The sequence below is a fragment of the Amblyomma mixtum genome, chromosome 1 (assembly GCF_055824585.1).
Source record: "Amblyomma mixtum isolate Tamu chromosome 1, ASM5582458v1, whole genome shotgun sequence".
NCBI lineage: Eukaryota > Metazoa > Arthropoda > Arachnida > Ixodida > Ixodidae > Amblyomma > Amblyomma mixtum.
This window is the reverse complement of record NC_143012.1, coordinates 96,901,064-96,923,333: the sequence shown is the minus strand read 5'-3', so window position 1 is coordinate 96,923,333 and position 22,270 is coordinate 96,901,064. Positions and strand designations below refer to the sequence as shown.

Here is a 22,270-nt window from a genome sequence, read left to right as displayed (position 1 = left end):
GGAATTTGTTCAGAGCCAGCAGCGCTTGAGCAAGGCTGCACTGCCACTACCAAGACCTATGCAGATGGCCTGCAAGGACCTCCACGGCCACGAATACAATGCTCACTGACGCCCAGACTAGCGGCCCCTGCCGCGCCAAGACGACTCCAAGAACCTACCTCCACCCGGAGCCCAGGCTCCAGCATGGATGCCGCCAGCGTCCAGAGCCAAGAACCACCAGCCTCGAGACATCATCCAGGTGGGCCACTTCCCACTCCCTCAACTCCCCAACCTGCACCAACACACTCCGTCACCCCCCCCCCCCCCCCCAACAACCCAACAAACCCGATACCCTAGCCCAGCTTCAACTTGACATGCAGGCCCTTGAGACACGCATGAACCACCTGGCCTCCCTCTTTGACACCATACCACAACGCCAAGAGGCCCTGGAACAAAAAAAAATTAGGAGTCACTTTGGCGACTAAAGTGGTGCAAGGCGAAAGCCTTAGTGCAGCATTCTGTCACGAATGTGGTTGTGAATTTTGATTCAAGTGCTGCCAGCGAATGACGCGTCCATTGGCTGTCTGCGTGTGTTACTGATGTGTGGTTAACATGTTAAGCTTCGCCTGTAAGAGTGGAACGCGACAGCGTCTTGCAACGCTGCCAGGGAGTCCACAGAACGCCATCGCCAATTCGGCTGTACGCCTTGCTGGACGGTAAATTTATTTTTTGAGGAAAGGAAATGTATCTCTCTCGCATATCTGGGCGGACACCTGCACCTCGCCGTAAGGGAAAGGGGGAAGATGGGAGTGAACGAAGACGCCGTATTAGCTAGACGCGCCTTTGTTCATTCCAAACCATTCAGCTGGCATTACGGAGTGGCTAGCGTGCTCGTATCGCACTCCGGAGACCCTGGTTCGATTCCCCAACTCGACCAATTTCGTTCTCGGTTTTATTGATTTATGCGGTCTAACTAGAAAGGTTAATTAGGCTATTTCATATTTATATTATTGTGTTTCTATCCATCGTGTTCTGTCCTTAACCTGTCAATTGTTGGAACTGTCTAGGATGTTCGACACAACGTATATGAAACGAGCAACGTCTTACTGAGTGGGGAAGTGCGTGGTGGTGGAGGGAACGCGGCTTCGTACTTATGTTTTTTTCAGCAGCGTCTCCTTCCGCGGACGCTGTTGTCGCTGCGGCGCGCGTCTTTCTTTTCTTTTCCTCTTTCTTCTGACCTCTTCATTCTCCTCTATCTTAATTAGGCTAATTGATTAATTAAGCAATTAACTAAACTCAGTCCAACTTAGTTGGAGCATCACTATACGATCCCTTTGATTGGTTGCATGGTTACTAGCCAAAGTACAATTGGCCCGATTTGAAATTCGCGCACTGTGACGTCACGAGCATTTCGACCAATTGAAAAGCGTGACATTTTCTGTCGACAACTCCTGCTTACAACGATGAGGCATTAAAGGCTTCCGCCTTAATACAGGTACAAACTGCAGATAACTGAGCCCACACCTCTAGTCACTACACTCTCCAACGCCGCCGCCAAGCAGGCAGAATTCATAAAACAAATTCAGCATACACTTACAGCCCTCTCCTCCCCATCTGACTCCCCAATCCTTGAAAAGAAAAAAGCCCTGAGGCCGTCCTCATAGTCCCCACCCCGAGGACATATCAGGCTATGACACGCCCCCCATTCCATAGCTTTCTCCAATGGAACTGCCGATGCATCCGCACGGCACGTACGCCCCTTTCCCAGCATCTCCTCACCCTTCCACAACCCCCTTTCTGGCCTCCTACTCCAGGAAACCAGAGTCGAACGCACCCTCCCGGGATACAGAGCGATTCATGCGAGTTCTACGGATCGAACACCGCTGGTCTCAACATATATCCGAAGGGACCTCAAATTCTCAGTGCTCCAAATTCCTGAAGTACTCACACAGCATCTAGTTGCCGTCGAGCTCTTCCTTGCACCTACATCCCCTCCCGCCATTCTTGTTAACTTCTACAACCCCCCCAAACAACATTCCCTCCTGCCCCACCATTTCGACTTCCTCCAAACAATCACTTCACTGCTCCTTGTGGCTGGCGACTTCAACGCACCAAACACACAGTGGGGCTACACAACCACATACAAAGCAGGGCGTTTACTCCACTATCATATATACTCTCGACAACTACTCTTTGCTGAACGACTTTTTACGCCCCACTAGACAGGGTTCTTCCTACCACAGAGACACCACACCCGACCTGCCCTTCGCTCTATGCATTCCACATGTTACTTGGCTCAATACTAACACATACCTACTTCGCAACCATTCCATCCTCCAACCATTCCATCCATACCCACAAACACCCCCGACGCAGGGCGAAGGTGCGACACACTTCGTGGTCAGACTTTCGCCGGTTATTACCCCCCCCCCCCCTCCCCCATCTAACCCCTCCGACTACGCTTCATGGGTCTGTGATCTCAGAAACACCCAGTCACGGACAACACGTGAAATTTCCGACCCTACTCCCCGTGACAACCCTGATCCTCTCACCTTCTACGACTGTGGAAGTGGAGAAAACGTCTCCAACGCACATTAGCTACACAACCACACAACACACAGCTGCGTGACAAAATTCAAGCACTCCGCAACGACATTATCTCCCACTGCAAGACACTCGACACCGAACACTGGACACGAACATGCGACCGTTTAGACGAAACTTTACATCAAAAATCATCCTGGTACCTTCCCCGCTCCCTTCGCGGACCTCAACCTCATCCCACACTCACTCTTGAACGCCTCTTCGCCTCCTGTACTCCAACAGAGGCTTTCACTGACCTTCAACAACTTTATTTCCCACTCTCACAGTCCTCTTTAAACTCACCATATCATGGCCCAGCCCTTCCCGCACTAGACGTCCCCTTCACGCACACAGAACTTGACACAGCACTCGCGCGTTGTAACACACACTCTGCCCCCGGTGCAGACAAAATCACATACACAACTCTCAAGAACCTTCCCTCCGAAGCCAACACATTTATTCTTAATGTCATCAACGACGCCTGGACCTCTGGCACCCTGTCAGTGGACTGGACATCGTCCCTGGTCTCATTCATACCGAAACCCAATGAACCCTCAAGCATCAATAACCTCCGTCCTATTTCCCTCACCTCCTGCGCGGGCAAGCTCTTGGAGCACATGGTACTTGCCCGCCTCACTTCCCGTCTTCAGGCCACCGACTATCTCCCCCACACCCTCAATGGATGCAAAGCTTGAAATTGCATTGTGAAAATTTCGATGTTTCTTTGCGTTTTTGCTCCTCTGAAAGAAACGAAAAAAAAACCTTTTTCTTTCTTTCTCCAAAATTGCCGTGTTGTTTTCAGTACTTCACATCTCTAGTACAGGACCCTGCAGTAGGAGAGAGGAGAATCAGTTTTTTAAAAAGACCAATAATTAAAGTTGAAAAACACCAAGAGAAAAAGCAGCTTGAAAACAGTTAGAGGTATACTTGTTGCACACATTACAGGTATGCCATAGCATGAGGAGCTTGTTGGTTCATTTGGCAGTGTCACATTCTTGTGTCGTCATGGGAAAGGCTTCATAGCCTAGCCATGTGCTATCGCAATCCAAGCTGGGCGTTAGTTATAGCGGTAACAGTCGAGTGCTCAAAATTTCCCGTAGCAGAGCTGCCTGTATATTCTTTGAGCTGTAGAGCATTCCCAGTAATGGTGTTCCATGTTTTGTTAATGTCTCTCTAACTTGTTCCCTCTACCGAGAAAACAACTCCTCGATGATGTTTCTGTGATGCTTACAGATCTTTGTTCGTCAGTGAGGATTTTCTAGTCATTCAGCATTCATTGTGTTGTGACGAGTTGTTTTGGGTTTGATGGCACATAGGCAGCCAAGGGCATCACGCGCCAAATGCAGGGTATAGGAAAAGTTTTCTTCAGAGTTTTATAAAAAAAAGTGAATACTGATCAGTGGTGTAGAGGGCCGAAACTTTCGTTCGTACTGATTTGTAAAGAGAAAGAAAAGCAACTTTAGAAATGGCTATTAGTGGAAGTTTTAAAGAGTGTCACGTAACCTCAGCCACCAAAAGGATCTCGATGCTCCGAACCGATCAAATAAAACAAAGAAACATCGCCCCTCTTCTCAGGAACGAGAAAATGGCTGAGGTGTATCACCATATGTAGCAGGGCACAGGGTCGGAATTCAGAGCTTCTAAAGAAGATCTGCTACCCTTAATAAGCTAAAAACACTTCGGATATCAATAAGCGCATCTTGATCTAAAATCAATGCTGAGTGTAGAGGAATTTCTGCAATGTAGCATGCAATAAAATATTTTCTCTCCAGTGATTCAAGTTTTGTGCATGAGACTAACATGTGGTTCATGGTAATTTCATTTCCGCATTTCACACAAATAGGTTGGTCTTATTTTGTTAGTAGAATGTTGTGCGTAAGGTGAGCACGCCCAATAGAAGGTGAGCATAAAATTACTTTTATGAAACGTTCCTGGTGACTGCAAGTTTGTCATTCACCCAGTACTTGCTTCACCAAACGGAGTTTGTTATTTTTTTCGTTGTACCAGGTTTCCTACTATTTAGCCTTGAGGTTACTGTGTATTAATTTCATGCAGTCTCTGTGGGGTACGTTCACTTTCTTGATTTCATGCGAGCTTGCGCAACACCCTTGTCGGCTCTTTCATCACCACATTTGTCACATGGCTCGGCACCCAGCAGAATTTGGTTATATGTCCCTGTGTTCTGAAATTTCTATGTTGTATACTGCGTTTCCTACTAAGGGTTCGACTGCATTTCTGCAATGTAATGCCTTGAGTACGCTAAGTGAATCCATGTAGATTGTGTTGTTTGAATGCTGTTATTTACTGTTCTGCCCACAGCTACAGAGACTGCATAATACTCGGCTGTAAAAATGTATGTACAGTCTTTGTCCAAAGTAACCAGGCTGCAGGGTTTACTTCTCAGACGTATAGTGAAGCTATTACGCCCGCTCTCAAGCTCTAAATTTCTGTATGGTAAGTAGAACCCCTGTCCTTAATTTCAAAGACGTTTTTGGTCTTTAAGGAAGATGTGAGGGGCCTACTATACGAATGAGAGGCAAACCATGCAGCATGGTTTCTTTTGACAAAGACTGTACAGTTAGAAAGCCTAACTATTTTTTACCAGTTTCCGTGTATAACCGCGCTTCCGACATATTCTGCAGTCTCTGACTCATCGGGGTAAAACTCTGTGTAGTTCGCATATTTTACTTGCACTGCCCGGTATTCCTGTAATACGTGCTCGTGTGGCGCTTGTTTATTTTCGGAAGTGTGTTAACGTGAAGTCACACACAGTCGGTAGGCTGTACCATGGGGGCAGGGGGTCGTGCCTGGAGGCGACATCAGGAAGGCTGTCCATTTTTTCCAAGTTTTGGCAACTATTTTCGAAACGGAGAATGAGAGGTCTGGCTGATTTCGGTGTACTGTTGAACAGTGTCCGGACGTGCACTTTTCAACAATCGGATAATAAATATGTTTCGATAATTTAACAAAACTTCTGTTTGGGCTAGATGGTGCATAGCTATAGATGAAATGAAATTTAAGCGCACACGAAAAACGCACACAAGAGGAGATACACACAAGACAGGCGCTAACTTCATCTGATTTATTCGCAGGTAAGAGAGCGAAAATATATACATAAAACGAGACATGCGCAGTAAAGAAGCAGATCGTCATATCACAATGCGTGCTCAAGGTATCTGCAGGCAGAATACAGATACCTTGAGCACGCATTGTGATATGACGATCTGCTTCTTTACTGCGCATGTCTCGTTTTATGTATATATTTTCGCTCTCTTACCTGCGAATAAATCAGATGAAGTTAGCGCCTGTCCTGTGTGTATCTCCTCTTGTGTGCGTTTTTCGTGTGCGCTTAAATTTCATTTCATCTATAAAATATGTTTCGGTAGATATCGTATTTTCAGTACATATGCGCTCGCGTGAGCATTCTTGTTCTGTCTGCTAGGGATGGTTCATTTGTTTACACACAAAGGCTACTTATGGGAGATGTTCTTTATGCTCCGGTTGAAAGGCGAAGACCTAAGTTGTGAACTGGATCAAGTCGATTCAAGTATAATGTCCTGGCTAAACCATAATCCACGGATCCATAATTTAAACAGGACCGCACTAGAGAGTAAATAAAGCTTTGTAGGCGGCTAGTCGGTCGTGCATACTGTGACTGGGGAGCGCTAGGTTCAAGACAAGGGAACAACACGAGACACGAGAGCAAACGAATTTGTCCTCCGACGTGGAGGAGAAGGCTAGTTGTTCGCCGCCTCAAAGGGCGGAGGGACCTTTTGGAGAGCTGACAGGGCAACCTTCGCTGTCCCTGCCGGAGGCGTGGATGGCCCTGCGAGAGGCTTTGCCTGAGCAGTGGCCGACCCGATGTGGCGCACCGACCAAAGCTCCATATCGGCAAAATATGTTTTTGCTATGAAAGAGAAAGTATTCATTGTCAACATTATTTATCTGCTTGCCTCTGTCAATGATATGCCTTCCTTTTTCTGCAGAGTTATGACTTCATTTTCAGTTTTCCATGTAGGGCAGGACCTTGAGTATGGAAGGTGTCCCCTCAGCAGTTCGCACAGTGCATTTGATCTTCACAGTTTTCAGACTGATGATCTTTAGAGGCGCATTTTCCACACAGTTTGTGCCCGCCATAGCTCGGCGAACCACGGCCGAACCCTTGGCAATTGAAGCAACGGCGAGGATCAGGTATGTGGTACCTCACATTGATTTGGAGGTAACGGACTTCGATTGACTCACGAAGAGTACTTTGCGCAAAAGTAGGGACTATGTGCTTCCTCGGATTTCTTTTCCTTATTTTCGCATTTTAATTAGGTGAACATCAATGACGCTTTGCTCAGCAAGCCCTTCTTTGACCTCTGTTTCAGTGAGGTGGAGGAAATAATTTTCTGAAATCACACCACGGACACTGTTCAGTGATTGGTGGGCAGTAATAGAGACAGATACCTCCTCCATGGACACAAAGTTGGAAAGTTTTGGATGCTGGACGTTATCTCAGAGTTCGAGCAACAGGTCTTTACTGGCAATTTTTGTAACTTTGTAGCCTAAGCGCAAAACACCCGTAAGACATTTCTCAACGACGAATGGGGAAATTATGTTCGCGAACTTTTGTTTCTTCACTATGTAAACATGGAACATTGGGAAACTTTTCTTGTTCTTTTCCATGAACTCTTGGGTGACATCGGTCCGCCCACTCTTGAGAGTGCGATCATTCTATGAAGGAGGGGAGACGCAGAATATGCGTTTTTCGGCTACGTTGCCAGCCACCAACCACGGAGTCCGATGAGGGGACGGGACAGCAACTTGCAAGCAAGCTCTGCCCATGTCAGCTGTAAAACTGTGACCAAATATGACGCAACTCAAGGTAGTTGACCCCACAAGGTTAACCCTCACTCAACATTCATTGTGGCCACTGCAACTTAAAATATTATGAATTGTTGTACGGCATTCTCCTGCTGTAGTTACAACTTTTGACACCGAGCAAAACCCCTAGTCACATGCCATAGAGGTAAAAGCTTATCTTTGGTATTTACGGATTTTATACATGCCAAAATGTTTTGTAGTCCTGAAAATGCGTCATGTACACTGTACCATGCAGCACTAATTGCACAGGCAGCCTCTGTATGCAAGAAAACAGGTACTTTTCAAACTCAAAATTTTTTCTTAATTTTACTTGAAAATGCCATAGGATCATTGTACATCAAGCTAAAGTATGCTTGTACGTACACTGCTTCTTTTGTAATGACAATAGTCGTGTCAAATGCTGTGGCCAAAAAAAAAATTAAACGCGCTTGCTGAATGTATAACTAAAAAAATTTAAAAAATTTTGGTGGTACTTTCTGATTTCAACAAGCACCTGGAACATTTAGTGCTTTAACCCAGCACTGCAATTTGGTTTATGCATCTTCATCACACGGGTAATCACCACAGGCCGTGTACCAAGCCCGAAAGTGATAGCAGGGAAGGGGCAGGTGGGTCGACGTAAGCATGCGTTTGACACAGAGGGCGAGCTGTTTCAACACCTGTTCCCGGAAGCCTTCGGAAAAAGCCGAGTCCGTCAGCGCGCTGCTGAGGGGCTGCGAGGTGTATCGGCAAACACACTGTCAGGCACTTCTATTTTAAAGCGACAGCGTTGAGGGCCCCGTGCCGCAGAAAAGCCGTGGTGTCGTCGGCGGTGGCGTTTGCCGCGAGCGAAAAATCCCAGGAGCAGTAATAAATAAAACCGAGTAGGGAATTGGTCGAGCTGGAGAATCGAAACAGGGCTTCGGGAATGCGAGAAGAGCACGCTAACCATTCTGTCACGCCAAGCTCGATAGTTTGGAATTAACAAAAGCGCGTCTAGAGAATACGGTGTTGAAGGGTGCTTGAATGGCATGTACTGTGATGTCCGTTACTAATATGAACATGGGAATTGCAGAAGTGGCAGTTAAGCGGGTAGCAAAGTACAGAGGGCAAAACGCTTGTCTAGAAGACGTTCTCGGAGTGTTTCGTGCTGAACACACGATATCTAGCGATAGCGTTTGATTAAAAATGGTATGGATGTAAGCATGTGCAGTTAGCCTCATTAAATTTCATTGTCATATTTTGCCTTCCTGGTCGCAGCGGCTTTGGGAGCTGCGGAACACACAGCTTGGTTGTTCCAGACATGTTTTCTGCCCTCTGTACGTTGCCGCTACCTTTCCTCTTCGATAGATGGCGCACATAGCGTCTTCTAGCCGGCACCCACTAAAACCTCCTCCACGCAATGTACGCCACTGCCCCAACAGATAGCGCGCCGGCAGCGCCTCCCGCAGTGACTCTAGCCTCTCGTAGTGGGGCTACAGTGACCTAGAATGTTAGGTAGTGTGCTCACTCCACGCCGGCTCAATGGGGGAGCCAGCGTTTTGGGGGAGCGATGGCCCAGCGAAAGTCGACAGCCTTCTGTTTCGCGGCGCCGACAAGAGGTGGCGCCACAGTAGACTTCACGGTAGGATTTGCCGTCGCTGTCAGTGCGCCGTGTGTATTTGTGGGCTCGTTGTTGTTCTGTTGTGCGGTTTTGCGCTGGTTTGAGCGCTTCTCGGTGCCGTATGGTGCCACGTATGGTGGCACGTATGGTGCCAGTGCTTGTTCAAGCTTGTCCAGATAAGCGGCCTTCAAATGCAGTGTGAAGGCCCTCCAGATTCAAACTTGGGTGCCTGCTTATGACCACGATGAGCACGTAGCTAGAAGTGACTGTAGGCTTGATTTCTACGTAATAGGGCATGTTGCACGGAAGTGTGTATTGAAGACAAATTGCCAAATGTGCATTACCTTGCTTACAATGCAGTCTCCCAAAGAAAACTGTTTCCCTGCGAGGCTGACAAAATACCGCGACCATAGAGGACTGCTGTACCCATCGTCGCAGCTTTATGGATTTGTGTTGAAGCTTTAAAACCTCTACACAAAAACCTCACATAGCCAACTTCTTTCTGCAGTGTACTTCTAACCACTTCCAACACATCAAGAATGCTTTCGGAATGTAATTCATTGCAGCCAAGAAAAAGGCGAACGGGCAAAACACCTTAAACTGAGCCGTTGCTGACGCTGCTCTGAAGTGCTAGAATAAATTGAAAGAAAAAGAGGCACAGTGGTTTGGTTTACGGGGTTTTAACGTCCCTGAGCGACACAGGCTATGCGGGACGCTATATGTGAAGGACTCCGGAAATTTCCGCCACATGGGTACAAGGCACTGTATTCTGGCATTCTTTAACGTGCACTGACATCACACAGTACATGGGCCTCTAGAATTTCGCCTCCATCTACATTCGCGCTGCATCGTCTTGTCTTTCTTTGTCCGTGTCTTAGGAGTGCGCTGTGTTTTACTCCCAAGATAAACTACCAACTAGCCCGCTCTTCCACCCTTGCAAGCATCGACATTCGGCCGTCGTGACCGGGTTCGAACCCGTGTCTTTCAGATCAGCAGCCGAGCGCCACAACCACTCAGCCACCGCTGCCAAAGGCGAAATGAGCGAGCATAAATGCATGCAGGAATGACAAATCTGCCTCATTATTTTTTTTTTTCAAATAGCCGTGGATGCTGCATGGCTGTCGAAACAAATGTGAAGTCACTCTTACTGTTGTGTCGAAATGGTTTCGGTACGCGCACCTCGTGTTCAGCGCAAAACGCTAATTGTAAATAATGTATATACCCCCCCCCCCCCCCCCTCCTTGTACTTTGTCTCACGTGTTTCCCTTCTACCTACCGTCTCCCTGCCCCTCTGTTTTCTGTGTGCTGCAGCTTGGCTCCTTTCGAATAGAAATAACTGTTGCCGCCGACACTCTCTCCACTCCGCGTTTGTCCCTGGCATGAATCAAATTCCGTCACACCACATGCTACTACTATTGACTTTAAGTATTAATAGAAAAAGCTGTATGACCCCTCGCTATGCAGTGCATTATAACTACAGGGAAACATTTCGGGCACCAGTGACAATACGTGATCATCCCTGCGTGCCAAGCGAATACTGATAAAAGCTGCTCATGTAACCCCTCATGCAATGTCCCTTGTGGATCTCTGAGAAATAAACACGTGCACATGCCAGAAATTAGGTTCCATTCAAGATATGCCAAGTCATTTCGATGACACCCACGCGAATGTTGCGATAATAATTCAGTTTGTCGGCGCGGCTACCACGGCTACTGCGACGACCGCCGAATGCGCCACTCGGTTTCACCCGTGAAGACGCGTGCAGCGCCACCACGCGCCACCGCGCCCTGTCGACACCGGCGGGGTCACCTTGAGCGGGCCTGTGAGCACACTACCCAATATTCTACTTCACTGCAGTGGGGCCGTGCCGGGACGCGGCGTGCGGGGAGAGAGAGAGAGAGAGAGACAACTTTGTTGCCATAGATTGGCGGGATTTAGGGCGGTTTGGCTTGGTGTGGCCCCCAGGTGAGGGCGACTACCTGGGCCCATGAAAGAGTTCTAGTTGGACGCTGTTGTCTGGCCTTCTTCGGAGGGAGCTGGCAGTAAGGTTCGAGGGAGCGGATTTCCCGCGCAGCCCCAGAGGATGTGCGCCTGGGTGGCGATTTCTCCCATGGTAACAGTTTTGGCAGACGGGGTCGTATTCCCCGTCTGTGATGAGCGAAAATCTAGAATGGCTAAAGATGGAGAGTGTCTTCAACATGCGGAACAAGGTGGCTTGCACTCGATTTAAGTCGGCGTCGCGAGGCGGGAACTGGCGCCTCATCTTTCTGTGGAGGTTGCTGATTTCGGCAAAGTTTGGGGAGCCTCGGCAAGAGCGTCTGAGTGCATTGCGCTGGCCGCCCGGTTGGTTAGTCCTCGGGCTAGACGGTCGACCCCTTCGTTTCCAGTGTTTACAGCGTGGGCGGGTACCCAGACCAGGTTGATCTTTTATTTATTTTATTTATTTATTTATGGCATACTGCAGGCCGTGAGGCCCAAGCAGGAGTGGATGCAGAACAGAACACAAATTGAGCAATAATACCAAAGTGCAAGCAGAAAACGAGCAGCGCGAAATGACATGGAAAAGAAAAAGAAACTATCAAAACAAACTAAAAACAAACTAACAATGGTCACTTATCAGGTCACGAGACCGTACACACGAAGCTGGTAAGCTGTTCCAGTCACTGATGGTTTGTGGTTTGGTCGGGACTGCAGCCGCGAAGGATTCGTGCAGCAGGGCGGCGGATAAAACCTGCCGAGTAATTTTGGATCACTCTTATGGAATCGCTTAGGAGAATGCGAGTACTTCGGTCCGCGCTGGCCAGCGCGATGGCGGTTTCTTCTGCCGCTGTGAGAGAGTGGGTTCCTGCTGTGGCGGCGGTCACGAGAGTGGATTGTGGCGTGGTTGCACAGGCCATGTATGTGTTTGCGTTGTGGCGCGCAGCGTCCACGTATATTGAGTGTTCGTCGGCAAGGTATGTGGCATCTAGTGCTTGGGCTTTCCGCGGACGGCACATATCATGGCGGCCAGGTAGCATGTTTTTGGGGATTGGTTTTATGACTAGGCGGCTATGGACCCCTATCGGAATGGGCGCCGCAGGGTGGACTTCGCCTATGGGGTTGATGTTCAGACGGTCAAGTATGAGCCGCCCGTGTTTAGTGCGGGAGAGGCGGTGGATTTGAGCGGTCTTGTGTGCCTCTATGAGTTCTATGAGCGTGTTCTAGATGCCCAGTTGGAGGAGATGCTGTGGGCTTTCGTACTAGGGTAGCCCCAGTGCCATTTGTACGCTGAACGTATATTCACAGCTTCCTCGTCCTTCCGGCGAAGGTGATAGTGATTCCCTATCTAACATATGTCAATGAAGTGGCAACCGGGGGGGGGGGGGGTGTTGGGGGCTGTCACTGCAGAGTTTTAGACGACAACACACAAAAAACAGCTATAAAGGCTTGTACTTGGCAATAAATTCAGACATCATGCCTGGCTGTGGCCAAGGGCACAGGCACATCACACAGTGGCTCACACACTTGCAGATGTGTATTCTGTATCGACACGAGGCAATGACAGTGCCAACAGAAACAGCAGCTGTGATGACTCGCTACGCCTGCATGGTGAGGCCTCGCTAGAGTTGGCACCACGTCCGTCACCACACCATCCCTAGGTATGCCTGATTCTGTAGACGGGTCATCCTAAAGGGGCCGAAAATACAGTAGCGCATTGCTCTCCCCTTGAGGTAGGGTGAGGAGGAACCGTCTCTCTACTCGGCAGCCAGCATGTAGAGTTGGCCTGTTGTTTGGGTCAGTGGCAGTGTCACCTGCACCCTCTGCTGACATGGGCTTATCCAAACAGAGGTTGTGAAGTGCGTCACGCACGGTGATGATGCACGCTCTGCAATCACACTAGCAGTGTTGCATCCGGTGCCTTTGAAAGCACCGGCAGCAGCTCTTCGGCGCATCGATGTAGCACTCAACCACAAATGGCGTGAAAGCATGTGGCGTGCTGTGCAGGTATTCTGCTGTGTCGGGTCTGTGATGCCACGCCACTGGTGCAAGCAGCCATCGATCCAGTGGGTAGACATTTTCTCCTGCATTACAACAATGATGCAGTTAGGCATGTTCTTTCTCTGTGATCTGAACAGCCTTACAACACGCTCTACTATACAATGGAAGACTCATGCCATGTAGTCCACAGCCAGGCTTTGCTGAACATGACATTCATAAGCATACCGACCACGAAGGAATGCGATATATAAATGAGCCCTGCTATAAGGGCAGTCTTCCACCATCATACTGATATAAATGATGCGCTATGATTGCCTCCACAAAACAAACGCCGTCAAGTGCATTTTGCCTTAGTTTCGTAGACAGGAAATATCGTGTACTTCAACAATGTTAGGTGTCCTGTGTTTCTGCAGCAATTATAAATAACAAAAGGGTGACAATACACTGCATCATACTGTAAAGTGTCTGCATTGGTGTAGCTAGTGTTGCGACCCGGGTAGTATGGCTGGAGACCGGTGATGGGACGAGGAGGATGGGAGACTGGGTTTAGGAGGAAGGTAACGAAAAACTTTAAACACTTATTTACATTATTTACATAGAACGACTGAGAATGGCTCTCAGTGGAAGGGGGAACGTCTTCGTCAACCGGAGTCAACTGGAGCTAGCAGGCTTCTCTCGGCCACACTCACAGCCGAGTTAAATATGGTTCGGATTCCCCAGATCCCTGGCTGGGGAATAATGTTCGAAGAGCACTGTCCAATCGGATAGACCGAAGTAGAGGCTGGTGTTACCACCCACGGCCGGGCAGGTGCGGGCTTTTCCACTCTCTCGCAGCTGGGACGATGGGAAGGGGGAGATGCTGACTCATCCAGCCCGGCTGGAAAGGAATCTCCCGCAGTCTTCCAGCAGGTGAATGAACTTGCTTGCCAGCCGGTTGTCCAGAACACGAGACGGGAACACAGAAGTCTTCAATTAACCGCCAGCGCGACTGGCGCCGCCACGGCGCCTCCGCATCCGCTGTGGTTGCTCGGACAATACCTCCTGGGCATCTCCTGCCTTCGTCGCCGCTGCCACAGGCATCTGCACTCCGCTTCCGCTGGGGTTGCTGCTGACATTGGCTCCTGCCTTCACCGCTGCTGCCGCGGTCACCTGCACTCCGCTACACTAATCCATTTAGGCGAGGAGGGCGGCATTCCAAGCACCCCACTTCAGCACCGCCGTCGCGAGGTTGTCGGCCTCGTCGATTGTTCATGGTTGCTACTGGTCGGGCCCACGTGGCTAGAAGTACGGTCACGACACTAGCCAGACTCTTTCTTGTAGCTTTAGCAGATCCGGACAAATGCAGTGTGCTGGAGCTGAGTATCTCTCACTGAGGTCACCGACGGTTGACAGGGCTTTTTTACTGCTTATCCAGAAAAAAAAAACTCGCCGTCCTCCAGCAACCCTTCCTCCGCCTCGGAGTGCCGCCAGACGAACGTGTCGTGGAAGAATTGGGGCCAGCGCGTGTCCACGGCCAGAATACGCATGTTCGCACGACAGACCTGGGAAAAAAATGCACAGCATGAAGTTACTCTCGTTGCCGAGGCCTGCACTTGTAGGCGAATTGATGCGGTCAAAACAGTGGCCAAGGCCTACTCACTAGCATGTTGGCAGCGTAGAGCCCCTTGCGGCTTGTTCGCAGCACTGCCCCGCGGCTCCTTGATGATGGTGAGTGTGCCACCGGCACACCCGACGACACCATGAATGCTGCCACGGCGAAAGCTTAAGTGAAGGAAGCCCTCATTCTCCGCCGCGTTCTCTCCGGGTCTCGCCAGAAAGCGAACACACCCCTTCTGCGACCCAACGTTGACAATGGTCACCGCCACCCGCCACCCGCCGCAAACACTTCCTCACAGTCGGTTGGCCTATGCGGACGTTTGCTTCATTTCCTACGGTTCCTTGAAATTAACCCAGTGGTGGCGAAGCAGCGCAGCGCGCACAGCACGAGCCGCTCCACCGACAGCACACCCACCCTCACGCGTCCCCGTTCAACGGCGAGTTCGTCGCACAGCCATTGTGCAATCTCCTTGAAGCGTCGAAACAACTGGTTCAGCACGTCAAAATCGTCTTCATGCACCCTCGTACCCCGTAGCTCGCGCGGAACCGCCGCCATTCTCGTTCACAAGGAGGAGGAGGAGGATATAGAAGAGGAAAGGCAGGGAGGTTAACCGAAATAATAATCGGTTTGCTACCCTACACGGGGGGAAGGGGGTGAGAGGATAAAAATAAAAGAAAGAGAAAGGAGAGTAACAGAAAATTGAAATCACTATAAAAAGATTGTGAGTTGTTTATGGGCTACCTTTTTTGCTCTGAAGTTTCAGCTCGCGTAGTTAGGTGCGCAACATCACCGCTACATATGTGTTCTTTACGTAAATAGCTGTGATGGACCAGTTTCTTAAAATCGCCCTGGGTCCACAATGGGCAAGAGGAGATTGATGCACTGACTCCAAAAATGATATTTGAATATGATTTAATTAATGAATCTGGCTTGATGCTGGTTACGGAATTGCAGTAGGGATCGCCCACGCCGGGGCTGAGTCAGCTTGGTGTGGCACGGGCTCGACGAATGGCTGGATGTCTGCTGCGGCCGGGCTGGGGATTCTTCGCGGCTCTGCGGCTACCGTTCTCGCCAGGCTTTGCATGAGCTGCGAGATGTTGAAGCGCGCTGTCGGAGGCCGACCGTGAGCGAAGGCTAGACCCCGGGCTAGCCTGAGCTGCCGTCCATAAGAATTCCTTTTTTTTTTGTGATGAACATCTAGCCCACGACTTGGGCAGCATGAAGTACACCCAGAAGGGAGTGCACCACATGGTAGCTTACTCCGTCTTTACTTCTATATAGCCTAATTAGAGTTTAGAGTGCAGATGTTGGTACAGCTGTGTAAAAAGTTTGGAGCCCAGACGGTTTTCTTTTGAGTCACACGTGTAGTTCTTAATGAATCTCTAGCGCACCAAATTTTCTGAACGTGAGAAGATTTCTGGTACTGCCTCTTGTAATAGGAAGGACTACTACGAATGCTCCTGGAGTCCAATACAAGCTTAGAAGTGAACCCACTGGGCTCTAAACTTTTGACAAAGACTCTACATCTTGAACAGGGCGGAGCACTTGAGAAAATGTTGTATAGATACTGCGCCAGTCCCCAAGGCCAACTTCGGTTACTCTATTGAGATCAACAAGAGAGGAAAGAAGGAACCAGCGCGATCCAATCTCATCTTGCCTTGTCTTTTGTTTATCTCACCTGCGTAACCCATTTTGCCGTTTTCAAAACGCATCAGCAGGCAACCTGCTGGATTACTGACACCAGCTGGTCCCCGAGATGGTCGCAGAAGATCGAAGCCAGCCACGTGCAAGAGTATGTAGAGCATCTGTAATCCAGAAATTACTAAGAAATCTGATTTATCATTGCCTGATCTCAAACAACTGACACTGCATCATCTGCATTTTAACCATAAACACCACCGCATACATGTCTACAGAGATGGCTCAGTGACTTCAACAAGCTCTGCTGGGTCTGTGGTGATACCGGCCAGGTCTATTTTAATGAAAGTGAGGACTACCTATCTCACCTCTTCAACTCGTGCAGAACTAGCTGCCCTACGGGCTGCAGTTCAATTCATCAGTCAGGAATCTGCACATGACTGGACAGTTTTCACCGAATCAAAAGAAGACCTTCAAGGCCTGCAAGCTGCACTACGCCGCGGCTCGCACGAACAACTCGTTGCAGAAATCCTCAAGCTGTACCATGACTCCACATTGAAAGGACATGTCAATTTTTCAGTGGCTGCCGGGTCACTGCGGTATTCATGGCAACCACCGGACCGACGGAGCTGCCCGTTCTGCCCACAATGGCGGAATCCCCGTGAATATCCATGTAACGAGAGCTGACGTGGCGTGTGGGCTTCGTTCCCTGAGGCTGGAGCTCACACTTTCAGCGTGGAACACGGGACAGTTCTGCAACCGTCGCCTCAGGGAACTGGACCCTGGACTGCGCCTCCGTCTTCCACGTGATGTAGCGCGTCGCGAAGCAACATTACTGCGCCGTCTATGGCTCGGCGTTGCCTTCACAAATCAGTATGCTCTCCGGATCGCGATGGCCGACAGCCCTTCTTGTGTAAATTGTGCCTGTGAAGAGACAATCAATCATCTCTTGCGTGAGTGTCCTGTCTTTGTGAACAGAAGGCGTAAGCTGCGTTGTGCTCTGGACCGCCTTGATCCTCGCCCTTTCACAGAGGCCAAGATCCTCGGTCCGTGGCAACAACAGTCGACTGCCATCAAGGCTTACAAGGCACTGTTTTGTTTTTAGCGAGAGACTGCCTTGATTGACAGATTGTGACTCTGTTTCCCATTCCTTCTCTCTTTCCTCTTTAACCTCTTCACTCTCTTCCTCAGTGCAGGGTAGCCAACCGGAAACCTTTCAATTTAAAATTCCTGCCTCTCCTCTGTGTGTATCTATTTAAAATCCCTGCCTCTCCTCTGTCTGTATCCATCTTTTTATTTGGGATAAAGACTAAATCCCGCTTTAATCAGATCGTTTCTTGTATCCAAATGCGCCATGCATATATTAGTGACAGTTAAATTGTAGTAACGAAAACAGCGCAATTATTTGTTTTTTTTTTCTAGGGTGAGCATACTGTGTGGGAGGCATTCAATCGCGACGATGTTCATCTCTGTCTTTGCGAGAGTGGAAGCCAAAAGCATAATTCATATCTTCTCAGGCTGTGAACACTCCACGCAGAAATCTTAGCGTAAACTGCGGTATGGGCTGCCGACGGCACCTAGAAGATTTCCAGTGAACTACAGCTGGCTCCAGGTAGTAACATCGTATCATAGTTTATGAGTATAGACTTAAGCTGTGGACGAGGCAGAGTAGTGACCGCTGTTTCTTTCGGCATCTTATTTTTTCTGTACCTTGGCATCCAAGACTATGGAGTTGTAAAAGGTCCCTGGTGTGAAGTTGAACACAATTTTAATTACTGGAAAGTACTCACACGCTAAACAATTTAGAATTAGACACCATTTAATGGTCAAAGTTAGTTGATAGAATCATTAAATAAACGGAAAGAAAAGCGCATAGCACTAGGGCGGCTGATAAGCCGCAGTTAGCTAAATGCGAGAGCAGCGCACCATATAAACTTTGCGGCGTATCGCAGTCATTTAAACAGGGAAGATGCAATAGGAAAATGCCCAATCCCTCATTCAGTGGGCAGGTCGAGAAGTACAAGTCGGCTGTTGAGGTGTGTAGAAACCGGTGTTGTCGGTAACGCGTTACAAGTAACGGCGTTACCGGTAACGCGTTACTTTTTTCGGTAACTTAGTAACGTACTCGTTACCATTTCGGAACTGTAACGGGTAACGTACTACCGTTAACATTTTTCGGTAACGTGAGGTGTTATGTTACTAGTTACTTTTTATTTCAATTGTCCCCTCCACGTCAGTTTCAAAAAAAAAAAAACGCCGAAAATGATGTTGCAAATAAACCAAATCTACCGGTGTTCTCGACGACTCTTGTTGCGGCTCACATGCATGACAAAAAACACCTGCACTTGACGACGCACTCAACTGAAAAAAAAGCACGAACACGCAGTCACACACTTGTCTTCACCCCCAACCACTCACACACACAATTCTATAAAGAGTGGACGCATGCCGAGCCACCAATGATCAATTTGCAGAAATCTGTAAGTCAGTTTCTGCGTAAGCTTGTTTTCCAACCAAAAGGTCTCGTTCCAGGCGACACTCTCGCATTCTTGGTGGAAGCAGTTCCGTCTTCTGGGTAAACTCAGGAATGTCGCCAGTTTACTTCAAGATGGCCCCAAGAGAGCCGTCGAAAGAGTACAATGGCACAGGACAGAAAAGGCGATTGCAGTCAACCGGCTGTTTCTATCTCCAGCTGCGGCTACGTTTCTGGTTATTTAGTTCCTAATTGAGCGAAGCTGACCTTTAAAACCTTGACGGAAACACTCGCATTTTTGCGATAATTGTGCAGGTTCAAGTAAAAAAATTGTTTATGTGCGCAAATATATTTTTTCCGGAACTATGACATTTAAGCACTGCTACACAATTTCCGCGTAATTGCCTAAGCAGAAGCACACCAGAATTACTGTAAATTTGTTGAGTTCAGCTATCTTTTTTTGTGAAGTTGGAATTATATGACGTATGAGCTTTATAAAATTGTTATCTTGAGATATTACAGCGAAGACACACTGATTAAAATTTATGGCCATGGAGTAACGGCAAAGTAACGTGCGATACTTTTTTTCGGTAACGGTAACGTTGACGCGTTACCTTTTTTGTAGGTAACGTAGGGCGGTAACGCCTTCTTTTTTTTTTTTAGTGTAACGGGTAACGTATTTTGTTACTTTTTTTCTGTAACGCCTCAACACTGGTAGAAACAGGGGTCGGTAGGGCGCCTAGATGTACGCTCCCCCCCACCCCTCCCCCCTCGCCCCCAAACCATGCACCCTAGGTTTAGGGGACCCCCTCCTCCTCCCTGGGTGCCTACACAACACCCCCTCAGACGGATAACAAAGCAGATTGCGGTCAAGATGTGAGCGGCTGCCACCACCTCACCCCCCCCCGCACCGTGTGCCGTATGCTTACATGCGTGCAAGCAAGCATGGCGTGTCCCCTCTGGGAGATACCGTAGGAAATTTGAAGAAAAGAAAATGCATCACCTGCTAGCCCCGCATTTAGGAGATACGATGCGCTACTGTGGCATTTATGTAAACGTGGTGCCCATGTTAGCGTGCCTTCGTTGTCGCCCAGCTAATTCTCTCCTTCCTTAAGCAGAGCAGTGCTTAATGCCGCTTAATCTTCATTTTTCAGAAAAAGCTTGCCAACTTAGCTTCACGGCTTGAGAACGGGGCTGAAGAATTTTTTTTGTTGTTTATCTAACGCATCGTTTTTTCCGCTCCTATGCTGTTCTCAGTGTCGCAGGCAGCTCTCGCCCTTGCGCGCATCATATGTGCATCAAGTAATAAATTTGGTTGTCTCCGCTTATTTGTTGGAAAACGTTATACCTGCTTTGATCACATCGTATCCCTTATAAAAATAGCCATCTTTATTATTATTATTATTTTATTATTATGCCTAGCCACTGTAGGAATAATACAGGAACTGGTGAGAAGCTTAGCGAAGTCCTCCGCATTCACTCAGGTAAGTTATTGCTCGCCGGGAGGGCTAAATTGACGGGAAGAAAAATGCGTGTATTGTTCCACACGAAGTGCACCTGGGCAGATCCTGACCCATTTTCTTAGATTACTGGAAGGTGTAAGCAGTAGGTGAGTAAAGCCACAGCACTTCGAAGAGGCACTAAAATCTTCGTAAGTATTGGTTGCATTATCTTTAATTTCAGAAGTACGTTCAGAAGTACGTTCAGTTAATATTTGTATTCTGAATATAGCGTCACTTGTGCCACCGAAATGCGTAATGTTGCTCCAGTTCATTGCTGCATTAATTTGAAAGAACTGCACACGCGAATATGGCTTTTTCGAACAGTCGCTCTGCAACCTATCTCAATAAGAAACCTATTTGTAGCAGGAGCCTATTGCTCTATGTAACCAGCTTCATCTGTTGTATGACCTGGACTAAGGGAAGTATCGGTTCCTACTATAGAATTAGCCGGTATGCGCACATTTGTAAAACACATCGGCAACCTATCGTCGAAGTTTTTTCTTCAATAATGATTAAATGATTGGCATCGTAACCATTGAGGCATTGCTGTGCATTAGGTCTTCCTTTTAACAGCCTCCGCCTCTGAAAACTATGTCATTGAGAATTTAAATATTTTGGTACTTTTTGGGTGAGTTGAGATGAAATGTTTTTTGTCGTGACTGTGCGTAGAGCTGAAAATGCATTTCTTGTTCTGTCGCTGAAAAAAAATTTAGTAAATGCGTCCATTAGAAACACGTATGCAATCTGTTGCTGATGAATTATTTCCCTTGATTATGGGGACTGTTCTTCATAAAACGCTGTATCCACTCACTAATTCATGCCGTTTATTTCGATAAAAAGAAAAAAAAACGTTATGCGCTGTGCAGCGCTTCGTACTGTGGGGAATATAGTACAAAAGTTAACGTCAATACAAATTTATGTAAATTGAAGATCAGTTGTTTCTTAATAGTGGTGCAAAAACGAGGATAAAATATGGCTGTGGTTTCGCTCTGGTTAAACCTGGTAGAGCAGCGAGAGGTGTATATACCCCTAGCCACGCTTAGATTTCGCTTGAAAGTAAGGCACACGACGGAGCGTTCGGAAGCCGTGTGAGCCGACACGCTTCACAATGCACTCCGCAAACTTTATCCTTTACGACCGGATTACTTCATCCCAGCGGTCTGAAGCTAGAATTATCAGCCTCCCCATCTCGTCAGGAACCTGCCGAGACCAACCTTTCCCGCTTTAGACTACGACATCAAGATGCAAGTTCACATCTTTTGCTCACAGTGCTGCGCTGAGAGACTAAGCCTCGCGACGCAGCAGCCATGGATGCCGAACGCCCTCGGACCACCGGCCCGTCGGCGCCTCGACGGCGGCATGGAACACATTGTAGTAGAAGGAGAAGACCATAGGAGGCTATGGAGAAGACATATCACCCTCGGAGCTGACCTCTATCAACGCGGCGAGGCCCACGGGCGCACACGAGCTGCGGGCTCTGACGTCACACCGCGCATGCGCACAACTGACGAGGCGGGTGGCGTCCGCTCCGCCGTCGCAGCAGCGGCGCCAGTGCACGCCGGCTGCGTTCTCTGACGCCTCTGCGCGCATGCGCACAGCTGGCGGAGCGTGGTGCCATGGCTCAGCACGCAGCCACGCTGACCTCGCGAAGCGGCTGGCATGTGGCAGTAGTTCATAGTCCTCGTTAGAAGTTCACCACGCCGTAGAGTACCGCTACTTGTTGGATGTCCAAGGGTGCCGGAGGCTACTTTTCTAGTGGCCGACACTCGGTGCTTGGAATGTGAGTGATGTCCTTCAGGAGCCGTATAGTTGACGGAATAAGCTAACGGTTTTGAGCACGCCCATATTTTACGCCGTCGTGCTGCGAATACCAGTATTAAGGGACAATAACAGGAGCACTCACGAGATCAGCAGGTGGTCTCGCTCCATGGTATTACTTCGAATATTGAGAGTAGTTGGAACGGCGTGAGAAAAATTATAGAGCAGTAAAGAACTATACGGTCGCTTGAAACGGTGTTTTAATTACCGAACTGCTTGCGTTAGTTCCGTTTACTGGAGAAATAAAATCCTGC

General features: G+C 48.5%; 1 pseudogene; it reads right to left on the bottom strand.

The window, feature by feature from the left end:
* Nucleotides 1–332: 332 nt before the first annotated feature.
* LOC149367272 (uncharacterized) lies at nt 333–15,140 on the bottom strand (annotated as a pseudogene).
* Nucleotides 15,141–22,270: the final 7,130 nt, after the last annotated feature.